The sequence below is a fragment of the Schistocerca americana genome, chromosome 4 (genome assembly GCF_021461395.2).
Source record: "Schistocerca americana isolate TAMUIC-IGC-003095 chromosome 4, iqSchAmer2.1, whole genome shotgun sequence".
NCBI lineage: Eukaryota > Metazoa > Arthropoda > Insecta > Orthoptera > Acrididae > Schistocerca > Schistocerca americana.
This window is the reverse complement of record NC_060122.1, coordinates 350,405,586-350,420,336: the sequence shown is the minus strand read 5'-3', so window position 1 is coordinate 350,420,336 and position 14,751 is coordinate 350,405,586. Positions and strand designations below refer to the sequence as shown.

The 14,751-nt window shown below is 38.5% G+C and overlaps 1 protein-coding gene across 1 annotated transcript in view; it reads left to right on the top strand.

Moving 5' to 3' along the window:
* The window catches only part of LOC124613477 (2-amino-3-ketobutyrate coenzyme A ligase, mitochondrial-like), a 152,264-nt gene that overhangs the window by 71,602 nt on the left and 65,911 nt on the right, over positions 1–14,751 (top strand). The window lies entirely within an intron of this gene.

The window sequence follows — 14,751 nt, the reverse complement described above, 5'->3', positions numbered from 1 at the left end:
TTTCGCCACTATAAATCAAAATGTATTTACAAATGTGAACTTCTATTACTGCACAATTCTATGAATAGTTGTACAGGACAGTAGTTCAGTCAGTCAGCATCCGGTAATAAAATTGCATACAATTATGTTATTATAGTGCGTATATCTTTGTGAGCTACTTTCAGGCAGTTCTCCTTCTGCTGTCAGTATGTGAACATCTCAGTGTCAGAGATATTATCAATATGCAAACAAATAGCCATGTGCAATTATATTTTTTTTAAATCATTCATTTAGTCAACATGTCTGTGAACAACTTTTATGTGTATTTAATATGCAAACAAACCTAAATTCATGTTTCACTACTGTAAGTGCATTCAAATGGATGTAGGTTGTAGTTGTTATGCAGAGATGAAAAGGTCTAAACAGGATAGTTGTATCAGTCTTCAGAATGAGTAAAATAATATAAACTATCTATCAATATTATGAAAAATTGCTACTCACTGTATAGCAGAGATGTTGAGTCGTAGATAGGCACAACAGAAAGACTGTCACAAACAATAGCTTTTGGCCAGTAAGGCCTTCATGAGAATTAGATGACAAACAAACACATACACACCTCACACACACATTACTGCAGTCTCAGACAACTGAAGCCAGTGTGGTTTCATAAGTACATTTCACTAATTAGTACTGTAAGTACATGGAAAAACACACAGAAATTTTAAAACTTTGTGCTAATGTGACAGTGAAATCGATATTCCTCACTAGACTTGTTAAGAACTAACTTATGTATATGGTGATGGATGAAGTGATTCTGAGAGCAATTGTATAGTACAGAAAGGGGATTCAACCAATCCATTGTCTACTGAATAAAATAATGATTAGGTCTCTTATTTTATTTGCGTATGATAACCTGTGTATGCATTTATATTTTGTAATATTTAGAATTACCATCAATCTATTCCAGCACTGCATTGACAATGATTATGTGCTGTAGGGGTGCTGTCTTCCTTAATGATGACAACTGTCATGTAATTTTAAATATGCTTATGGTCTTGTAAGTAATGTGCATATTTACCTTAATTTTGCCAATATAACCAACATGTCAACCATGCCACCTGCAGTTGACATAGTTGCATTTAATTCAAAATAAATTTTCTGACAATGAACATCTTGGCATTGGCTCTGTTTGGTACAGATATACTACTCATTAGTGAAATATGAAAGTTTGTACCAGACCAGGATTTGAAACTAGATTTCTTGCTGCAAGCATTAACTGATAGTTGATTATAGTATAGGGATGTAGAGATTGTGTCATATGAAAGTTTGGTTTGGTCCAGGAGGCATGCAGAGATAGCTGAAGTGGTTAAGACGACCACTCATCATAATTGGGAAATGTGGGATCGTTCTCGGTCTGGCACAAATTTTCATATGTCACTAATAGGTGAAATATGTATGTCCAGCACAGCTGAAGACAAGATATTCACAGTCAGCATATTTATTTTGATTTAATTTAAGATGGCTGTCAGTCATCATTAATATCTGTTCATCCAGACATTAACGTAAGTATAGTTGTATTTGTAGCATCTATTGAGCAGTTACACTGCTGTCAAAAATTAAAGCAACAAACAGAAATTTTCCAATGTTGCATTTATTTTGCCACAAAATGGTATAGATAGGTGATAGTAAAGTAGAAAAATGTAAGAAATAAAGAACATAACAACTGCAACATGCATAACAGTACAAAGATGTTCTTTATTTTTTTCCAACTTAATGAATTTGCACACATATTCCCACAACTGGTTAATGTGCTCAGTATGGGGTGTGACCACCTCTGGCAGCAGTAGAGGCCTGACAGTGACAGGGTCTGCTGTGAATGATGTCATTAATCTCATGTTGAGGCAATAACGCCCCCTCTTCTTGCAGAGATGCTCACAGGTCTTGTAGAATGGTTGGTGGGTGCTGACACAATGCAACCCATTTTTCTACTGCATCCCAGCCCTGCTCTGTGGGATTCAAATAGGGAGAGCGAACGGGCCACATCATGTGTGCAGTATCTTTTGTCTCCAAGAAACAGTCACACACCCGTGCTCTATGAGGTCGAGCATTATCATCCACCAAAAAGAAGTCTGGGTGCAAAACACTTCATAACAACAGTGTGTGAGGCCCCCAAGTCTCATCAAGATATCTGACAGAAGTTAAACCCTGCCAATTCACTTGTATAATTTCATGAAGTGTTCGAGTGATCAACATAATCCCTGCTCACATCATTAGTGATCCTCCCTGATATGGGTCTCTTTACACAATGTTTGGGTCCTGAAATTGTGTTTCATGTTCCCTTCAGAAGTGAATCCATCAAGAATCACTCTCCAGAGAAAATTCTGACTCATCTATGAAAAGAACTTTGGCCCACTGATCGACCATCCAAGTGGCACGTTGACAATTCCACACTAGATACTCCCTTCTGTGAAGATGCATTAGAGGTAACGTACTACAAGTCTCTGACAATAAAGAATGCTCTGCCAAAGCCTTCTGTACACCATTTGCCTTGATACAACACATTGTGATGTTACAAAATAGAAGTGATGTTGTTATTCAATGGAAAGTTGGAAATTGAGATTTAGCTTACTGTTTTATCAATCGCAATTGGCGTAAGAATCATGGATTGACCATTGTCATAAAATATTGCATTATGAGATGTGAATAGTTTTTACTTCCGGTTTCGCGTGGCTTGAGGCAGTCTCAACTAGCGTGCTATTGATTAAGAAGTTGCGTTATCGTCTTTCTAATTACTTCATGATCGTAGATACGGTCATACCCGGTTGTGAAGTTATTGTTATGACAAAACAATTTCCTAAGGGACCAGAAAGTTCTTAAGGGCGCAAAAACAACTGTAACATCACACAAAAGGGAAATTCGATATTAAAGCTGATGCAAGAAGACGATAAAACAGTTTTCTTTTTATCAATGTAACACGCACATTGGACTGCTGATCTTGGAGTCTGTAATATTAGCAAAATGCATAATTAAAATGAAAATAATACTGAGGAGATAATAGAAATGAGCACTGCTAAATGATTCAGTATTCCCAGAACAAATATTTATTATAACTAAAACATATATCGTACCTTAAGCTTAATACTACAATGACGGTAGATTTTTATGTCCATATCATGTCCATTTAGCGCTCTTTTATATAGCCATTGTCTTCTTTGAGTCGCTCGTGCATCGTCACGGTAAGTTATAACAGTTCTTCTTCCTACACTTCACTCAAAACTTAGACGGAACACGTTTTTATTTATTTAGTAAAAATAATTAGATCAGACCGCCACAAATCTGCGTCCGTCTTACTTCAGAAAAACAGTACAAGTCTTCTTAGCGCTCCAGGCTTCATTTGTTCTCCCTCGAACAAAATAGTGAAGGATCGTATATCTATCCGTATTTTTCTGTTTTTATTGCCGCCCAAAGACGACAAATTACATCACTAGAAAATTCCACCGTCGCTATGCGACGCCTCATTATACATTAATCATTATTTACAAACAAGTATTTGCCTTCTGGCTGAAAGGATTAACTACTCGTATTTGCTGTTTTAATGAAGTCAAAAATAGCGAATATCACATTGCCTCCCATGAGGAGAGAGGGAATGCCGAAGGATTACCTCGATCCTCATGTCCTCATGAGATATTCGTGATTTTTGGTGTGACATTTACATAACGTTACTGGCGTACAAAGTACATAAATTGAAATCACATTTATAAACATATATCAGATATTTATCATTTTTCAAAATAAAGTTTTTCATTCTTTGTTCATCAGTCACTTCATTCCATAATACCAAGATTAACATTTATGTGCATATTTAAGTTTGGTCCATATTTGCTTATAACAATAAGTGAACGTTCATTTCGCACTTCAGGGGATAGAATTCAGGAATTACTTTCTCTTGAGCTTAACAACTAATACATGAGTACAGTGAGTGCTTATTTTCACTAAACTAGGGTGGACAATGTTCGAGCATCTGTTGACTCATTGTGGTTCAATTACAGTTTAATAACGTAGCACTACACTTCGTGATGCTTTCACTTTCTGTGTTAGCTGTCTACGGCGTTCATCATGCAGTACATCTGTCCTTTCCACTGTGGTGCCAGGAATTCAAGTGGCTTCCCGGGTTTTTATTTACAATATGAAACAGAAGAAGTGGAAAATTATTAGTATGACTTACAAGCTACTGGATACATTTGTTAAGGATCGGGACTGGTCTGGAGTTTAGGGTCTTCCTATAGTGCACATTCATTTTCTTTGTCCATCAAGAGACAGGATTATAATTCATTTTAGCAGTGTTCAGGAGTGCCGGTATTAATGGCTTTAAGGCCTGAGTAATCTAACAATCTACTTCTCACTCATCTTAACTTCAACTCAAGAAAATTGCTTAATTTACATATGAAAATGTAGTCACACAAGTGTACAAATGTCTTTCCTCCAGTATGTACGATTGAAGTCATGGCGGTTAGCAGTTTAAAGTTTGGATTGTTTCGTCAGCCACTCACAGCGGCTGCACAGTGTTGCGTGAGCTCCAATACTTAGTATCCGTTCGCGCTCAGGCTGTAACAGAGCTGCTGGTCGTCGATTGCTCCCTTTTTTTGTGAACTTCGTATCACACGAGTGCATCGATACAAACACCTCGCGCGCGTTTTCCATCGGAGGAGCCAGACACTGAAGCTGCCTCCATACTTCTCTGTCAACTACCTCCCATGAGGCTCACAGGTAAGTGACGACGAATGTTTTAGCTGTCGCTGCACTTAGAACAACACTGAACTTTGCGTTGCACCTGTTGTCGTAGCCTTGACTTCTCTTTTTTACACTTGCAGTACAACACTACCACTAGTATACAGTGAACAGTTATTTTTATTATGCGCGTCGCACTTTAGTGTGCATCTTCACACAGCATTCGTGCTTAGTTCCTTCGCCGATGGAGTTCATTTACAAAACAATCAATTTTGCACGTTTCCTCCACTGGTATAGAAAGACTTATATTCTACTATTTACAAAATATCACTTACGAGCTAATATTTACAATTAATGGTCACTCCTTTTGTTAAGTCCAGTGAACAACTGCTTTATGAATGGACTCTTTATATCCCAAGGTTTACTTTCACTAGTGAACCTAAAAATATTCTTTCAAACTTTCTTTTAAGGGCTCATCTCCTCATTATGAGAACTACAGGCTTCGCAACACTCGTTGCATTTATTCTTTAGTGCACCTAAGATCATTTTCTACTGCCACGCAGCATATCTACTACTTAACGAGTACACATTTAACGCTGAATATTTTTTTTTTCTTTTTGTGCTTTCCTTTGTGCTTGCCAATTTTTTTTTATATTTGAGGGCAGACTGGATAACAACAGTTCTCCCTCTTCGCTTCATGTACTCAGCAATCGTTCTCTGTTAAAAAAAATAGGGTAACGCGTGTCTACTATTTTTCGCATGAATGGAATTACCGACAGTTCACTGGGTTTACGCAACCGGTCCATAACAAACATTACCAAAGCTAGCGAAGTTCATCACGCAACGTGTCTCATTTCTCATAAGCACTGCTTTGCCCCGAAGCACACGTGCCTTTTACAAGTCGACCCTTGGTCTGGGTTAATGAACCAGGATCAAAAGGAACGGGCACAAGGAAAATGGATTTCATAAGAGGAGTGTCTCAGGAGACATTTTTGCAATAAAATCTGCATGTAAATAAAATTATCATAATAAACATAGGCACATATATAAATTTCAACCTCTTTCATTACAGCATGCTTTGCTACTTCTACGTCTTACTCTGGTTATAGTCAGTATTAAGTTTAAATATCACTGAATTGCTTGTTCTTTGGATTAGCCTCCAATTAGGGTATTGAATGGTCGCTAGATTACACTACAAATCTTCTGAAGATCTTTACTTGGACTTATTTATGATACAGGGGGCTTGCTGTGTGGTTATTTAGTACCTCGATTCTACTGAAATCCATTCGTCAGCTAACATTCCTCATATACTCTTTACATTGGGCTCAGATCACAGGGAAATAGTTTACTTTCATAGCAATTAATGGCCTCGTGGAGTACTTACGCTACATTATTGATGCTTCATGGTTTGCCTCTATTTGTACTGTATTTCACCTAACTTAGTTTACTACAGCTTATTGTCTCCTTGCGTGAACACATGTGGGTTACCACTTGTTTTTCCATTTAACAGCACGCTTTAACTGAACTTTAAGCTATTTCTTCTACTCCTGTCCACTGTCTGGACTGTTTGAACATGTACCCTTTTTTTTTAAGCAGGTAATTTGGGCGTTTACTACAGAACTTCAAGTACTTACATTACTAAAAATAAATCTATAAATATTCTTGTACCTTGAGAGAAGTGCTTATTTACGCATCCTCCTCCATTTCTCACCTTTACATATTTTATTTAGCTCCGGGCAATCACCTCGCAAGCACTTTTTTTCTTATCACTAACTTAAAATTAAATTGAAATTCTTGGTGCAACCTCAATTTCCTGCTTCAGCTTGTTGAAGAAATATCAGTTCATGTCCATCACTATAAACAATTTTTCCATACATAGCATTTAATACTTACAGATGACATGTAGTAGCCGTTACCATGTAGTCAGTGCGCTGTTCAACACAATACTTATCATTAACAGTTCACACAAGGAAATTTCCAGTAAGCAAGAGGCAAGAAACCAAAACATTTTCTATCTGCAGTTGAGGCTGTGTCTGTAAACTAACTCTTTGTTTCAATGGACCAATCGCTCCCGATATGGAGCAGCCCTGATTCGGCAATGATAAAACTTTTGAAACAGAAAACACATGTCTGAAGAGACATGGTGACATGACATTGATGTTTGCTCCTGTATCAACAACGGCTGTGAAAGGAATGTTGGCAATAGAAATCTTAATCGCAGCCTGGACCTGTTCATCATAAATGTTGTTAATGTCTTGAGCTTCTTTGTCACGTGCAAGGTCATCTCGTAAGTCGGTCTCATGGTCGTACCGTATCGCATTAACATACTCAGAATCAGAGTATTCGTTAGTACCCCCACTCAAAATCCGCAGCGACCTCTTGGAGGCTGAAAGGCGCTGCCTCTAATTTTCCGCAGGATGTTTAACCTGTTTGTCATTCATAGCCTTAAGTGTTTGTTCCGTTTCATATTGGTGCTGGTTATGTGGTACAAATGCCGGTGTAGAGGGGTAAAATCTACTGGGTGCATTCACTTGTGAATAAAATACTTGAGACGGCTGCTGTCGCCCGATCTTTTGGTTGCCGGCAGAATCATTTCCTTGTGAAGGAAAGTTCGCATTTGGTACCGTTTGAAAATTGTTCCGCGGTCCTCTATTCTGTGAAAAGTTGTTCTGATGTGCTGGGTGGCCTCCGCCTTGCCCATGCCACTTGCTATTTTTCGACCTATAACTTTGATTGTACACTGGTCCATTTGAAAAATTACCAATCGTTTGTGGAGAATTTCCATACTGCTCAGGCGCAGAATTAAAGGGTGGGTTTCCGTACTGATGTTGTTCCTGGTGGTTGTAAATTGGGTGGTATCTCTGCTGATTACTGTAATTGGTTTTCTGCTTCCATTTAAAGTTATTGCCATTTGCGTTTTCATAACGGCTGGCAGGTTGGCAACAGCGGTCGCAGTAGCTCGCTCTCTCCTTCGGCGCATTGGTGTCCGCGTGCGATGCATTCTGCTGGCAGCCAGGGAAGAATTTGCCGCTGCCAACCTTGGAGCGCACATCCTCGCTAATTAAATCTAAGGAATCCAGCACAGAAAGGAATACATCCGTGTCTTCTTCGGACACATTTACTAGTTTCTCTCTAATAGACACAGGGAGTTTGCTTTTGAGAATCATAATTACGTCCTTGGAAGAAATCAGAGAATCCCAGAATTTAATTTTTGCTAGATACTTCTCGAAGTATCGCCGGAGACTTCCATGCTTCTCATTGAAAATTTCCGCACCATACACCTCCTTCCTTAATCTTTGCTGTACCCCATTACTCCAAAATTTTGCCAAGAACATTTTCTCAAACTCTTCATAATTCCTACACGTGTCTACCATTTCCGTTCCCCATAATGCTGCATCACCAGAAATAAAGCCAGTGACGAACTGAATACGCTGTCTGTCTGTCCAGCTCCTGGGAAATATGCCGGAAAAATTCTTTAGGAACACGATGGGGTGTATTTCTCGCTTCTGCGGATGAAAAACAGGAAAAGTGCGATGCTTAATCACACTTTCCTCTTGCATTAAACTCACAATTGTGGGCGGATCATTTAGTTTCCCTACTCGGGACTCAACAGGACTGTTGTTTTGCATGTAATCAGGCGGTGAACAATAAGGAGTTGACTGACATTCGTCACCGTCTAAAGAGTTGTTCCCTATAGTTTGCGTATGCGTGTGCGGATTTTCTACACAGTTTCTCAGCATTCTGACTTCGTCCACTACTTGCTGCTTCCACTCGGGAAGACCCCGTGTAAGTGTCCTCCGAATCTGTCCCAATTCAGAAACCACTGTGTCTCCAGACTTACCAGGAGCAGCTAAGATTTCATAAGTTACATCCTTGACAGTCTCCCTAAGCTCCTCCCTGACCTTCTTTTCGATAAAAATATCTTTACCCTTTATCCATTCACCGTAGTGTTCCGACAATGCCTCCGTGTGTGCTTTCACGGTGCTCTTAACCTGTTCTTCAATATTGATTGAGTCTATCTGCCTCGACAGATCCTCCACTACACCTTCAATGTCAGATACTGCATTTCTAACTGAGTTTATTTCTTTGGTAGCTGCCTGAATTTTTGTGTTTAATGTTCCAGATACTTCAGCTATTTCACTTTTCACCTGTTTCTGCATTTTCTGAATTTGATCACTGATCTTAGTTTGCACCTCACCCAAATGGGTATTTAATTCAGCCGTAATTTCTTTATGCAGATCTGTTTTGATTGTGCCTAGCTGTGTTTTTAATGATTCGCTTACAGCATCTAATCGGACGTTAACAGTCTCATTTTGTGTTTTTATAGTCTCATTTTGTGTTTTTACTGATTCGCTTAAAGCATCTAATCGGGCGTTAACAGTCTCATTTTGTGTTTTTATAGTCTCATTTACTGCGTCAAACTGTTGTTTCAGCATTTCCATTAACGCACCGAGGTCATTTGTAGCTGCAGCGGGAAGAATTTGGACTTTAGGGTCACTTTCCCCTGTTACAGACATGGTTAGTTCAGTTTCCACACGGGAACCTACCGTTCGCGATCGTAAAGGGTATGGGATACTATTAACGTCTTCACTCCCGTCTCCTGTTGTCACCTGTCTCTGTTTACTATCTGCCATTTTCGTCAGTTAACCACGTGCTACGCAAGGCTTTCGTCGTTTGTCAGTGACGTGGTGAGTCCGCTAAGAGCACCGCTCTCGCGTGAGCAACAAATGAAATTCTATCTGGCGAGAAGACAAGATGGAATCTAAACGTTTCAGACAAATGAATGAAGATGCTCTTCACTGCAAATTGCACACACTATCCACCATGTTGAAAATGCAATACAGCTCTACTAACAATGGGGAGAAATAATTTCTATTATCAGACTACGAATAATTTTACTTTGAAAGATAAAATAAAGCAGATTTTCTATAGCGGGAAGGAGATAGAAAGGATGTGGATCGACTTGGAAAAGCAACGTTGCTACTGAAGCACTACACTGCGTATGCAAAATTCTGACTTACTTTTTGATGGCTTGAATACCGCTATGTTGTCTCAGCAAATTCACGTCTCTTTTCTTTGCCTTTCTCTCGATAATTAAACTGCGTTATCGACCAGCGTATTTTCTGTCATTCTCACAGAGAGATGATGTGTACATGAAACGACAGAACATATATTAACACAAGCACATAGAAATTTTCCAAGAATTTGAACTAATTTTTGGTCAAGTCCCTGTTCGGGCGCCAAGTGTGATGTTACAAAATAGAAGTGATGTTGTTATTCAATGGAAAGTTGGAAATTGAGATTTAGCTTACTGTTTTATCAATCGCAATTGGCATAAGAATCATGGATTGACCATTGTCATAAAATATTGCATTATGAGATGTGAATAGTTTTTACTTGCGGTTTCGCGTGGCTTGAGGCAGTCTCAGCTAGCGTGCTATTGATTAAGAAGTTGCGTTATCGTCTTTCTAATTACTTCATGATCGTAGATACGGTCATACCCGGTTGTGAAGTTATTGTTATGACAAAACAATTTCCTAAGGGACCAGAAAGTTCTTAAGGGCGCAAAAACAACTGTAACATCACACAAAAGGGAAATTCGATATTAAAGCTGATGCAAGAAGACGATAAAACAGTTTTCTTTTTATCAATGTAACACGCACATTGGACTGCTGATCTTGGAGTCTGTAATATTAGCAAAATGCATAATTAAAATGAAAATAATACTGAGGAGATAATAGAAATGAGCACTGCTAAATGATTCAGTATTCCCAGAACAAATATTTATTATAACTAAAACATATATCGTACCTTAAGCTTAATACTACAATGACGGTAGATTTTTATGTCCATATCATGTCCATTTAGCGCTCTTTTATATAGCCATTGTCTTCTTTGAGTCGCTCGTGCGTCGTCACGGTAAGTTATAACAGTTCTTCTTCCTACACTTCACTCAAAACTTAGACGGAACACGTTTTTATTTATTTAGTAAAAATAATTAGATCAGACCGCCACAAATCTGCGTCCGTCTTACTTCAGAAAAACAGTACAAGTCTTCTTAGCGCTCCAGGCTTCATTTGTTCTCCCTCGAACAAAATAGTGAAGGATCGTATATCTATCCGTATTTTTCTGTTTTTATTGCCGCCCAAAGACGACAAATTACATCACTAGAAAATTCCACCGTCGCTATGCGACGCCTCATTATACATTAATCATTATTTACAAACAAGTATTTGCCTTCTGGCTGAAAGGATTAACTACTCGTATTTGCTGTTTTAATGAAGTCAAAAATAGCGAATATCACAACATCCAGTGGATGCTGCAAGGTCAGATGCAGTTGCTGTGTTGTTATGCCCTTACAGCCAAATAACAGTCCTCTTTTTTCTGATGTCACTTGTGGTTGGCCCTCCCCTGGTCTTGGGACACAGTTTCATTCTCTGTAAACTGTCACCTCATCTGAGAAACAACACAACAGTTCATATTAAGCCATGGGGCCACTTTAGTTTGTGATGTCCTGCTTCCATTCTTCGTACAGTCTTCCACCACAGAGACTCTCCTTCTCTGTACCTCACTACACTGTCTGTAACTGTGCAAACAGCTGTTCTAGATGTGGGACTACCCAGAAACACTAGCCCATTTGATAGGTGTCCTAACGTTGTCATTGGCATGGTTGCCCGTTGACTGGAATGTCATCTTCCATGCAGAACATGATTGTACGGACATCTGTTGACAGTTTGTATGATTATATTGTGAATTAGACAAAGGATGGGGAAATAACAGTTTGTTACTTTAATTTTGGACACCAGTGTAGTTAAGTTAAAGTTATACTAATGGAAAAGTATTTGAGAGACTACTTACTTTAGATTTTGAGCTTATTGTGCTAACACTATTCTTACATCTATGTATTTAATGTTGTACATGTATAGTTCTGTTTATAAACTATTTTTCAGTTACTGATTATCATTTTACTCAAAGAACCACTAGAAATTTGTGAATATATACATTACCTGATCAATCCAGCTGACATTTACTGACCCCATGCCTGTTTTATTGTATACATGGTGAACATTAATAAAACTGACAAGCTGCAGGGATGGATTCCTGACTGGAAATGAAGGAAGAAAGGTCCTGTGAACATGTGTCTGGAGAATGCATTATTGCCATGTTAGATGGTGCTGATAAATGACTATTCTTCTGAACATGTGCTCTGTGTTCCTTGTGTGTTACAGGGTGTGTGATTGACACAGTATACCTAGACCAGCAGAATGGTCCAGTATTCATGTTGGGAACAAGCGAGGATGGTGTTTGTGTACAGCTAGGCAGCATGGCTATATCAAAACAAGCACCCTCACAGACACCAACCACATCACACAACACTTCAATTCTTTTTTGGACGTTTGTGTGACCATGGGTCCTTTCAGACAGACAAATGCGCAGGAGGTGCTGGGCTGCATGTACACCACATTTGGAGGACTGGGTTCTATAGGATATTGAGACAAACCCGAGTACAAGCTCCAGGCAAGTGCCCTGCCCCTTACACCAAATTACAATTATGTGTATCCTTCATGACAACCACTAGTATCTCTATCACCTGCAATCCTATGGAGGCCACTCTGAACATGTGAAACATGGATGTGCTGCAAGTCTTTTCTCTATTTCATTGCAGTTTGTTGTCTTTGCATTGCACCATCTCTTTCCAGACACATGTTCATAGGATCTTTTTTCCTCCATTTCCAGTCAGAAACCTGTTCCTGTATTTTGTTGGATTTATTAATTTTCACCCTGTATATCTGTGTTTGATTTGATGCTAATTATGCTGTAGACAAGAAAGATCTCTGATGTGAAATTTGCACAAGTTTTATTCAAAGGAGATGAATATGGATGACTGGTCCCAGGAAATGAGAAACAAAAAGGAAGATAAATGTACTGCATATATAATAAAAGATAATACAGTTAGGTTTTTGTAAATAACACTGTCACATACTCTTTGCAGGAACAAGTAAAGTCACATCATAATTCAGTTTGGCCAGTGTCTAGATGACTTTCCACATCTATTACTGTTTGGATTTATCTTAGACTTGTTCCATTGGATTTCTATACTGGCAGAATCTCTTGCATAAATTTTATACATGAAATTCTCTATGTTATGTAACAGCCATAGATTTTTTAATAGAATTTGCAAGTAGATTCTTCTAGTGAGGAACATGATACACATTAATTTCGTTACACAGCTACATATTTATAATCATCTCTCAGTTTTCAACCAATAATAATCATTGTTAAACATCATTTGAAGCAACATACATATATATAAATATTTTGATGAAATATCTGACCAAGCCTTGTAAAAATATGCAATCAAGTGTTCAAAATCTAAACACATAGTATATTGTTCGTCTTCTATATAACTCAAAATATGTTATATAAAATGATAAAGCTTTAGCATATGACACATTGATGAAGAGACAGTTGGCTGAGTGGTGATCATATGAAGTTGGTCACTTCATGATGACACACAAGCCGAATTCAGAAATGAAGATCATGTCCATCATATCAATAATAGTTTTTTCTGAATCACAATGCACCACCTCTCAATAATGTTCTTGTGCACCAGTTTCAGCCATATTTCTCATATTTGGCCCCAGTAGACTTCAGGCTTCTCCTCAAACTCATATCTGCTCAAAGGGGAGCACATTGTGGATATTAAGTCAATTCAGCGGAATGTGTCAGAGATTCTAAACAACACTTCACTTGAAGCTGTTGTCAACATCTTCCAGAGCCTCAACAACCAATACTGTGTGTGTGTGCGTGGTTAGAAAAGGGATGTTTTATTATTATTATTTATTTTCAACATCCTTGATTACAATATTTGTACTACTACATGTGTGTGTGTGTGTGTGTGTGTGTGTGTGTGTGTGTGTGTGTGTGTGTGTGTTTGTGTGTGTGTGTACATGTGTTTGTGTGGAGTGTAATGCTTGCATTGTGCGATGATGATGATGATGATGAGAGAAGGGAGAGGGAGAAACCCAGTGCCAGCACATAGCCTTCGTATATAGCACCTAGAAGGCCACCAAGCTTAGCATCCCCATCTGACAGACAGATCACCATCACTTAATGAGACACTGTGGAGACATTTCGTATTTAAACCAGGACATTGGCATCAAGTTTGGTTATGAGGAACTGTATGCCACCATGTCTCCTCCCCTTACTGGCTAAATACTGACAGGGCACATTTTTTCCACCATCAGGATTTGAATGGGGTTACCTCTGTGTTGACAGACACTGCAGAAGTGTGCATTAGCAATGTCGGCCTCAGAGGCAGGTGGTGAATGGATGTATAATGAAAATCCTTGTACTGTAACAGGGAGTAGTATGTTTAGACATCTAGCTGTGACAGGTCGGAAAACATCCTATTTTGGTGGTCTCTGCTTGACATACAAGTTTTGTAGTAGTAAGCTGACAGAAAATTGAACTCAGTATACACGCACAGCTTGTAATGTCCCACTGTGTGTTGAGCCATATTTCCATCAGCTTCACAGAATATACTTTATTTGCTCAATACTTTGTATACAACTACTTGACTCATTTCATGAGACTATATCAGTAAATAACTGAAAAAAGTTAAGTTGATCTCATTAAATTTACTTGTTCTGAAAGACCAATGGGAAAACGTACCCATTTTTTCTTGTGAGTCAGCTGTCAAGCATAAACTAAAACAAGTAAGAAACTTGTACCTAATACAATTTGATTTTCTTGCCCATCTATTTAGTCTACAAATTATGAAAATATTACCATATGGGTTATCAAATGAAATTTATGATTGGATTCAAATTTCTCAATAGGGAGGATACAGCATGCATTCTTGGATGGAATGTCAGCAACAGAAGTAGAAGTAACTTCTCGTGTGTCCCAGGGAAGGGTATAGTGACCCTCATCATTCATGCTGTGTGTTAATAACCTGGCAAAATATGTTAATATTAAACTCAAACTTTTTGCAGATGATGCAGTTATTTATTGTGAAGGACTTCCTCAAAAAGCTGCACA